This window comes from Silene latifolia, chromosome Y (assembly GCF_048544455.1).
Source record: "Silene latifolia isolate original U9 population chromosome Y, ASM4854445v1, whole genome shotgun sequence".
In the NCBI taxonomy this organism is placed as follows: Eukaryota; Viridiplantae; Streptophyta; class Magnoliopsida; order Caryophyllales; family Caryophyllaceae; genus Silene; species Silene latifolia.
The window spans coordinates 157,001,328-157,012,048 of NC_133538.1; the positions used below are offsets into that span (position 1 = coordinate 157,001,328).

A 10,721-nucleotide genomic window follows, 5' to 3' on the forward strand; every position below is an offset into this window, starting at 1 on the left:
TTTGAAAAACATATAAAGCATAATTGTGATTTGTAAAAAATGAAAAAATTTAGACGATAAACTTTTCTTTGCTTACACATAAGTTTATAAAATTTTAAAATTGCTTATTAAAGTAAATAAAAAAAAAAAATATTAATTAAATTAAAAAAAGTGTTTCCAAAATTTTATATTTAAATGTATTTTCATATTATTTATATTTGATTAAAATTCATTCAGATTTTGTATATTTTTTAAACAAGCAATTTTTTTGTTTGCCTTAACATGAAAATATCTTAATTTAAGTCAGAAAAGATAATCGCCACGGGTGTTGTTAGTTCGTGGCTAAAAAATTTTTTGCCACGACACATTTCGTGGCTAAATAAAATTTCGCCACGGGTGTGACATAGCTCGTGGCTAAAATGATTATTTGCCACGGGTGTAGCCTAATTCATGGCGCAAGTGACTTTTTGCCACGGGAAAAGTTATCCTGTGGCAAAAAATTTTTTTCCAAAATAATGAATAAGTTTTTCCCGTGGTTAAGCAGAATTTAGCCACGAGTTATAAATTCCCGTGGCATAATTCGTGGCGCAAGTAACAATTTTTTGTAGTGTAGGTAACTTATTTTGAAATAGGGCTGACCCCACCTCAGTCAAAGCTACGGTCTCACTATCACTAATGGTCCTCTTACGACTCAAAATTTCTTTCATAAACTTAAGAAAAGAGGGTACCTTTGTCAGCAACTCGGTGAATGGCACAGTGACTTCCAAGCTTTTCAGAAGTTCGACAAATTTGCCGAATTGTTGATTGGCCTTTGTATTCTGCAGTCGTCTCGGGAAGGGAACTGTAATAGGTATCTCAAGCCCCTTGTTTCTCTCTTCCAATGTGGCTATCGGAGCAAGTTCTGTATCCTTTGGACGCTTCTTACCTCTCGAACGAGGTCTTTCCGGTGATTTATCGCTTAAACGAGCACTAGCAGGCTCTCAAATAAGCTTCCCGTCATCAAAACTACTCGATCGACCAATATACCCATTCGATCGAGCAGTTTCTTCATCAATTCCACTTGATCGAGTAGTTTTTTCACTTGATCGAGCAACTCCATTTTGCTCATCACTCGATCGAGTAGAAAAACTATTCGATCGACCATTGTCAATTCCTTGTTCACTCGATCGAGTGGGAAAACCACTCGATCGACCACTTTCTTCCCTAGACTTACTCGATCGACCACCTGAAACCAGTCGATCGAGCACTTTCTTTGCCGTGAGCTCATTTTCTTCGCCAGAACACTGTTCACCATCAGTTACAGCTCTCCTCGGGTTTGATTTCTGCATTTCTGGTCCCTCATATGAACGACCGCTTCTCAGATAAATGAAATTTACCGTCTCGTGTGGATTCTTCTCATTTTGAGTCGGTAATTGACCACCTTTCTTGTGGGTGATTAGTGGCTAATTGGGCAACTTGAGTTTCAAGTGCCTTTATGGACGCATCTTTCTGTTGATCACTCAATTGCCACTGCTTCGTCAAGGCTTGCAACATAGACTTAAGCTCACCAATTTCACTCACCCCACCGGAAGATGATGCACCGTGGTTAGGAGGAGTGAAGGAAGGAGGCTTCTGATAGCATTGTTGATTCTTGTGTGGAGGGACATAAGGCTGCTGCTGGTGCGGAGGAGGAGTAGGATTGAGCACATTCTGACTAGTCCACCTCAGATTGGGATGGACTGCCCCTTGATTATTGTAATAGGAACCCCCTCCTTGCCTATATTGCTGAAAGGCAAGGACTTGTTCCTTCTCTACAAGACAGCCAACAGCAGAGTGGCCATCATTACCTCCACATCTCTCACAAGAAACGGTCTCTCCCCTAGTAAGAATATGGACCGTCGAGGCTCCCCAAGACTTGTTATTATTCCAACTTGTCGAACCTGGCATTCATGGTCTCCAGCTGAGCCAAAACCTGCTTATCGACTGCATGAACTGTTCTAATCTCATCCCTCGGGTTACCATATTCAGCACTGTGATTAGCCATTTCTTCGATAAGAGACCACCCCTTATCATCATCGGTGTTCTCCTGGAATCTCCCACTAGATGCCGCATCAAGTATGGCTCTGTGGTCATCATACATCCCATTGTAGAACTGATTGGCTAGGAACCATGGGTCAAAACCATGGTGAGGAATAGACCTCACCAACTTCTTGAATCGTGTCCATGCTTCATAGAAACTTTCATCGGGAGCCTGTCTGAAACTAGTAATCTTGGCCCTTGGCAAATTGGTGCGTTGTGGAGGGAAGTATCTCTTGTAAAATACAAGAGCAAGAGACTCCCAATCTGTAACCCCAGCAGATGTGCGGTCCAAGTCAGTCAGCCACTCCCTGGCTGAATCAGCTAAAGAGAAAGGAAATAGAACTTCCTTAATCTTGCCTTGAGTTACCTCCTTAGTGGCGGGGATAGTAGAACAGTAATCGGTAAAGGTCTCCATATGCTTCCTAGGATCTTCACCTGCCACACCTCTATAGATATTTCACTCCACCAGATTAATATAAGAAGGGCGGATATCAAATGTGTTCCCATCCTCAGTCTGAAGATTGAAACCCTTCGGAATAGAGGATGCTTTAGGCACTGAATGACTGGAAAGTTTAGGCATCTTTACTGTAGAAATCGGACTGCCTTCCGTAAAAAAAAATGATCAAGCTCTGGCTCGAAACTACTCAAGTCTTCTTTTCGTGATTTCCTTATCAGACGGAGTCTATGCCTAAATAATCTCTCCGGGTCTGAATCAGCTGAAACTAATTAACACCTGTCTCACATGGGCATAAACAACACTGAAAGGAAATGAATAAGAACTGCCTCAAGGAATAAAAATTCCCTGAGACGGAAAAATAAACGGAACGAAAAACAAATAGGGCAATTGCCTCCCCGGCAACGGCGCCAAAATTTGACACGTCTGTCGTATACCTGCCAAAAATAAACTAACTCAACTAACTATATAGCTAGGGAAGTCAGGTCGATCTCCACAGGGAGGCAAGATATTTATAGAAGTCCGTCTATTTGGTCACAAATGGGGGGGGGGGGGGGGTTGTTTGATTTGTTATCTAAACTACGAGTTTTGAAGGGAAGAGAAATAAAGTGCAAGAGTAGTAAAGGCAGGAATTGAGTTTAAACTATCAGATAAAGAGGGACATGTCAGGATTTCGGTTCACTACGGTAGTCCAGTGACTCAGCTGTAAATGACTTAGACGAATTAAAGTAAGACGGATGTTGAAAGGTCCTCTCGATCCACTTTCTATCCTAAAATACCGCTAACTTAACTTTCATTCTCGTCAGGGTAGTCTACTGTTCATAGCAGGCCTATTTAGTCCAATCTTTCGATCTAGGATTAATTTTAGCCAGATTAAAGGTTAACTTAGAAGTGTGCACTCAACTAAGTCGAATAAATACAATTAAATTGCTATGGTGACAGAGTCTCGTAATCAATTCGTCTAATTCATTTCCTACATCGTCACTTTCCTACCGCAGATCCCCTAATTCCAACATGAGAGGGGTTTAGCTACTCGTATCACTAATTAAACTAACAGCAGATAGATTTCCAGCAGTAAACATAATGAAATAACAAGTAAAAAGCATAAAGATAAATTAGGGCAAAGGAGTAAAGGTAACGGAACAAGAGATTTAAGCAAACAAAAGATTAATTATTAATAAAGGAAGAGAAAGAATTAAAATCGATGCGAATACGGCGTAAAGAACACAAATTCCAAGCGAAAGCAATCCGGAAATAAAGTTACAGTAGAGAGAAATGAAGTACGCAGTAAAAGTTTGATAGATGCTAAGTAGTAAGTAAATCTGATACTAATAACCTAACTAATATAGGTTTAAATAGCAAAGTAAAAGAGTTTTTGCGGAATTAAACATAACACGGGCTGTTTAAAGCCCATAAATAACGAAACCACTCGATCGAGTGGATTAAAACCACTCGATCGAGCAAACCCCTCAGCAAATCTACTCGATCAAGTAGAAAGTTACTCGATCGAGTAACTGGCCTTTCTGCAAGATAAGGGTCGAGTGGAAAACCACTCGATCGACCACCAGAGGACCTAAAAACCACTCGATCGAGTGGTAAAACAGCTCGATCGAGTTCTTTAACTTCAAATCAACTCAAGTCCGTCACCGAATGCCTCGTAATCCGTGCCATGACGCTTCCAAATGCAGTATCTCACTCTGGAAAAATCCCGTCTCCTCTAAATGCATGCAAAAAGGACGAAAAAGGGTACGATTCCACTACTTTCGCGTTCATTTCTGCAAAAATTGACAAAACGAACCAAAGTAGCCAATTCGGGGCAAAATACTATAAAAACAGTATAAAAATGCATCGAAATACGTGCTAAAATAGGCTAAAAAGACTATATATTAGGCACGTATCATATGCAACCATTTACACTTTTTGAAACCGAGTAGGATTAACCTACCTTTTACCATACTCCAAAAGTTACTCGAAACCATCAAGGGTCAGTCTCATAAGACTGTCTTATCCTACATAAATTACATAAAACATCCTACATTATTATAAAATACAAAACCCCTTATTATTACCCATTAACTACACATAATACTAATTACTAGAATTAATTAACATTACCCATGAATCCCCCCCCCCCCCCCCCGCCCCAAAATTATAGGGTTTGGGTCAACATAAAATGAAAGTAAAAGGGCGAGTGATAATTTACTAGTGGAAAGGAATGACAATGATTCAAGTTTTGTGAAAAATTCTTCCAAATCTAGGTTGGTTTTCTTGCTAGTGTGTATGGAGAAGGTTCTAGAGATATTTGAGAGGGTTTTTAGAGAGTAGATAATAAGGTAGGAGTGAAATGAGGGTAGGAAATCTGAAAAAGAGTGGTATAAAAGAGATAAGGTCCACCACTAGCTTACACGCGTAAGCATGGACAACGACAGGGCACTCGGTCGAGTGATTGGTTCACTCGGTCAAGTGAACCGCCACATGGTCGAGTGAACCGCCACATGGTTGAGTGACCCAACATCAAAAACTTTCACGATTGTTTTGATGTTACTCGGTCCCTTACTCGGTCGAGTGAGCTCCACTCGGTCGATTACTCCGTCTACTCAATCGAGTGTCAAGCTTAGAAACTACAAAGTATTACACCCCCATCAAATACATCTTTGAAAAACCCATACTAAATGGAAGACTCTCCAGATGGACACTCATGCTATCCGAGTTCGATCTCAAATTTGTACCCCTCAAGGTCATCATGGGAAGGGTTGTCGCCGATATCTTAGCAGAAAATCCCATAAACGAGGATCCAACGACCGACATCTGGTCACTCCCCGACGAAGACATTCTTTGTACCGACACTGAAAATGGAATCTCCGTCAAGCTAAACTTCAATGTCACCAACAACGTCGCCGAGTATGAAGCAGGCCTAATCTTTCTAGAAGCTGCCATAGCACTTGACATCCAAAGGTTGAGGGTCCACGACGATTCCTCACTCATCTTCAATCAAGTGTCCGGATCATGGAAAATCCGAAGCGACAGCCCAGCACCTTATCAAGCAAAAATCAACCAAGAAGCCGAATTCTTCGATCAAATTGACTACTTCCACTTGCCTAGAGAAAAAAACCAATTTGCTGATGTCTTAGCAAAACTAGCCTTACTCATCCACATACCCAATAACATGACATCCATGCCCCTATGTATTGAAAGAAGGAGCAGGCCAGCTCATATCTGTGCCATCAACAACGATGAAGAAAACCATACCGAACCTTCGTATCAAGCCATCCTTAACTACAAACCAAAAAATGAATACCCTCCCAATTCTGATCCTAGAGGAGAAAAGAGCCATCTGTTTACTTGCATCACAATTCCTGATAAACCAAAATCAACTCTACAAAAGAACACCACAAGGCATCCTTCTCCTTTGTATAGACTATACCAAAGCAAGGAAAGTCATGGAAGAGGTCCACGGCGGAGAGTGTGGCCCTCACATGAGCGCAATGATGCTAGCCCGAAAACTCATGTGGTTAAGCTACTATTGGACCACCATGGAAGCCGCCTGCAGAAACTACGTCAAACATTGCCATAACTGCCAAATCTTTGCCAACATAAAACACATACCACCATCCCATTTATACACAATGACATCACCCTGGCCTTTCTCGACCTCGGGCATCGACATCATCGGCAAAATCAACCCGATAGGCACCAAAGGGCATTGCTTCGTTCTCGTCGCATTCGACTACTTCACCAAATGGGTAGAAGTACAATCCTACGCCGCCTTGACCGCAAGCAGGTGGCCAAGTTCATCAAAGACAACATTATCTGCAGATATGGAGTATCCCATGAGATCATCAGTGACCAAGGCTCCCAGTTCCGTGCCGAAGCATAAGCCTTACTAGACAAATACAAAATCAAACGACACCGTTAATCTCCCTATCATCCCCAAACCAACATAGCGGTAGAAGAAGAAAACAAAACACTCATCACCGACATCAAGAAAATGCAAGAAAATTATCACGATTGGCCGAGCAAACTCCCATTCGCACTCTGGGGATACCGAACCTTCATCCGAACACCCACAGGAGCAACACCTTTCTACCTAAGATATGGTATGAAAGCAATACAACCAGTAGAGCTAGAGATCCCATCTTTATGCATATTGTTAGAAAGTCAAATCTCGGAGGCGAAATGGATCCGTCAATGGTACAAGCAACTCATTCTCCAGGATGAACATCGACTTAATGCCTTGCACAATGTTCTGCAATACCAATGACGTATACAACGAGCATTCAACAAGAAATTCAAGCCCAGAAACATCAAAGAAGGCGACTTAGTCCTCAAGTCGGTTCGAGCACCGTTACCTGTCGATCCTAGGGTGAAATTCAAACCCAATTGGGTAGGTCAATACCTTGTCAAGGAAATCCTTTCTGGGGACACTGTGAGATTGAGTGACCTAAACGAGGAGGATTTCACAAACCCAACCAACCTAGACCAACTCAAGAAATACTACCCTTGAAACCTAGAACCGACAGCGTTCCCTAGTTTTCATAACTAGTGATCTCACCCGTTTCTGAAGTCAATTCCTCAAAGTTCAGAAGGAAATATTGCATGTTTTATCGAGTTTAAGCTATGACACCTTGCCATGTTTGCGATAGGTTTTGACCTGTCAAAAGTACCATCCATTGGCACAATCAAAAACACCTGAACTACGAGCATGGTTTGATTTCGTCTCCTCATACGCATACGTAGACAATCCTTTCTTACACAAGAAGGACACAACTACCCCACCATCCAAACACCAACAATCAAAAACACTTGAACTAGGAGTATGGTTTAATTTCATCTCTTCAGACAAATACGTAGGCAATCCTTTCTTACGCAAGAAGGATACAACCACCCCACCATCCAAACAACACCACAAACAAAATACACTTGAACTACGAGCATGGTTTGATTTCGTCTCTTCAGACGAATATGTAGGCAGTTCTTTCTTACGCAAGAAGTATACAACCGTCCCCAGACAAAAACAACAACTCGTACAAATTTCAAAAACAAAACCAAAACCACAAACTCATACCTTTTTTCTCACAAAAAAAACAAAAGACCTTTTCCCCTTTTCAAAATAAACCCCCTTCACATGTGCAAAGTCTAGAATAATTCAAATTGAATTACCTTGACCAAATGGATGGAGAAACAATAAGAAATGTTCACAACATTTTCAACATAAACAATCCTCTTCTTTAATTAATAATAAATGGGATTACACAAACATAGAAACAATAAAAGCTAAGCAAGTCCATAACTTGCTAAGCTAGAGCATCTGTAAACCATAAAAATTGAACCTGCAATAATAAATAAAGAGGAACAAAAATAATACGGAGACAAGAATTTATTATTGAAAGATTGAGGGTTACAACTTTCGGAGATCTCTTGATTCCATTCTAAGGGTAGGGTTTTGATAGTTTCTACGAGGGTCTTATCGACTTAATCTCGTAGGGAGATGATGGGGTCGTTTTGTGACTTATTCCATCCTACCTACGATTTGGTAGTAGGAAGATGGGGTCGTTTATTTGACTTAATCCATCTGTTCTCCACTATACCCTAAAGATGAAGTTATATTTATAGTAGAGTGGCTTGGAGGACAAGACGCCATATTCTAGAATATTCTAAGATATTATCACATTACTTTCTGATAATTATCTCTAAAATACTAAAGATATTGTAAAATAAATAGATACCAAAATATGAAATTTCGGTGTCTACAAATGCCCCCTCGAGACTGGTTGTAGAGACTTTGATGTCGGTTGCAAGTTGGTCTCGAATCTGCTACTGAATTTGACCTTTGGAGAATGGAGATGAAGAGCGAAAATCGTCCCACCGAGCGTGCCAATTTGTAAACCATAAAAATTTAACCTGCAATAATAAATAAAGAGGAACAAAAATAATACGGAGACAAGAATTTATTATTGAAAGATTGAGGATTACAACTTTCGGAGATCTCTTGATTCCATTCTAAGGATAGGGTTTTGATAGTTTCTACGAGGGTCTTATCGACTTAATCTCGTAGGGAGATGATGGGGTCGTTTTGTGACTTATTCCATCCTACCTACGATTTGGTAGTAGGAAGATGGGGTCGTTTATTTGACTTAATCCATCTGTTCTCCACTAAACCCTAAAGATGAAGTTATATTTATAGTAGAGTGTCTTGGAGGACAAGACGGCATATTCTAGAATATTCTAAGATATTATCACATTATTTTCTAATAATTATCTCTAAAATACTAAAGATATTGTAAAATAAATAGATACCAAAATATGAAATTTCGGTGTCTACAGCATCGACAAAGACACTCTTTACATAATAAGACATAACACATACACTAGCACAAACATAACTAATACAATATAATAACCATACAAAAACATAAACAAACCCTAATACAACATAATCAATGGCGTTTTTCACGGGGGTGCAGGGGGTTCATCTGCACCCCTTTTTCCCAAAAATAATTACAATTTTGCTTAGGAAAGAAGCAAACAAATTATATGGGTAGAGTGGTACTAAGACTATTTTTTAGCTAGAGGTTATGGGTTCAATTCTTGTATTGAACAATTTTTATGCAAGACCATATCCCCACACATTTTGTCTCACTAAGCAAATTTTTTTTCATAAAACTCAGTATTTTCATTGTTAAAAAATTTTATGCACCCCCATAAATCAAATCCTAGAATTGCCTCTGAACATAATAATAATAATAATAATAATAATAATAATAATAATAATAATAATAATAATAATAATAATAATAATAATAATAATAATAATAATAATAATAATAATAATAATAATAATAATAATAATAATAATAATAATAATAATAATAATAATAGTAATAGTAATAATAATAATAGTAATAGTAATAGTAATAATAGTAATAATAATAATAATAATAATAATAATAATAATAATAATAATAATAATAATAATAATAATAATAATAATAATAATAATAATAATAATAATAATAATAATAATAATAATAATAATAATAATAATAATAATAATAATAATAATAATAATAATAATAATAATAATAATAATAATAATAATAATAATAATAATAATAATAATAATAATAATAATAATAATATTGATCACTTCTCTTACTAGGGTGGTTAATCTTTTTCTTGAGGGCCGGTGTCCTCTTCCTCTGGGTGAGTACATTGCCAGCGCCCCTCTCACGCCACTCGTTAAACCGGGTGGTGGGGTTCGTCTATTCTTTGTTGGCACGGTCTGGAGACGGCTTGTCTCTAAGGTTGGTGCTTTTGTGGTTGGTCCTTCTTTATCTTCATATTTTGATGGGCTTGATTTGGAGTGGGTGTGTCCGGTGGAGGAGAGGCTATCTTGCATGCCTTGAACCGCTCATTGAGGCTCGGGTCTTTGAGGTGGGGCTTTCTATGTTCTTGGTTGATTTCGAACGCGTTCAACCTTGTTGATCGTGTGACCATGCTTCAGGAGGTCCGCCGTCGTTGCCCGGTTCTTTCCCGTTGGGTGGAGTTTTGTTATTCCAGCCCGGCCCGTCTTTTTTATGGGGAGCACTGCTTGTGGTCTTGTCAGGGTGTTCAGCAGGGTGACCCGTTGGGCCCTTTGCTTTTCGCTTTGGTTTTGCATCACTTAGTATGCAAAATCAGGACACTGACCTCACTATGCAGGCATGGTACTTAGATGATGGCACCATTGTGGGTGATACTTTGGAGGTGGGGAAGGTCTTGGATTTGATTATGGTGGATGGCCCTCGTTTTGGATCGCATCTTAATGTCTCCAAGACGGAGGTCTTTTGGCTGTTGAGGATCCTCGTAGTCGGCTCCCTGGAGTTTTCCCCCCTTCTATTTCTCGGCCATTGCATGGTGTTACAGTTTTGGGTGGACCTGTCAGTACTTGTCCTGGTTTTGGCAGTGAGATTGTGGCGAAGAGAGTAACTAAGACCATTGAGCTAATGGACTTGGTTTCGAGGATTGAGGACCCGCAATGTGAGTTGCTTCTACTTCGAGCCTGTACTGGTATTTCTAAGCTGTATTTCTCACTTCGTACTTGCTTCCCTAGTGTTTTTGGGTCTGTCCATCTTCCTTTTGATGTCGCTCTTCGTTCCAGCTTGGAACGTATTGTCACCGTCTGGCCCGGGTTTTGGGGAATGGCAGTGGCGCCTTGCTACATTCCCTTTTCATCTTGGTGGTCTTGGTG

The 10,721-nt window shown here is 39.6% G+C and overlaps 1 pseudogene; it reads left to right on the forward strand.

The window, feature by feature from the left end:
- Window positions 1–2,135: 2,135 nt before the first annotated feature.
- LOC141635994 (small nucleolar RNA R71) lies at window positions 2,136–2,236 on the forward strand (annotated as a pseudogene).
- Window positions 2,237–10,721: the final 8,485 nt, after the last annotated feature.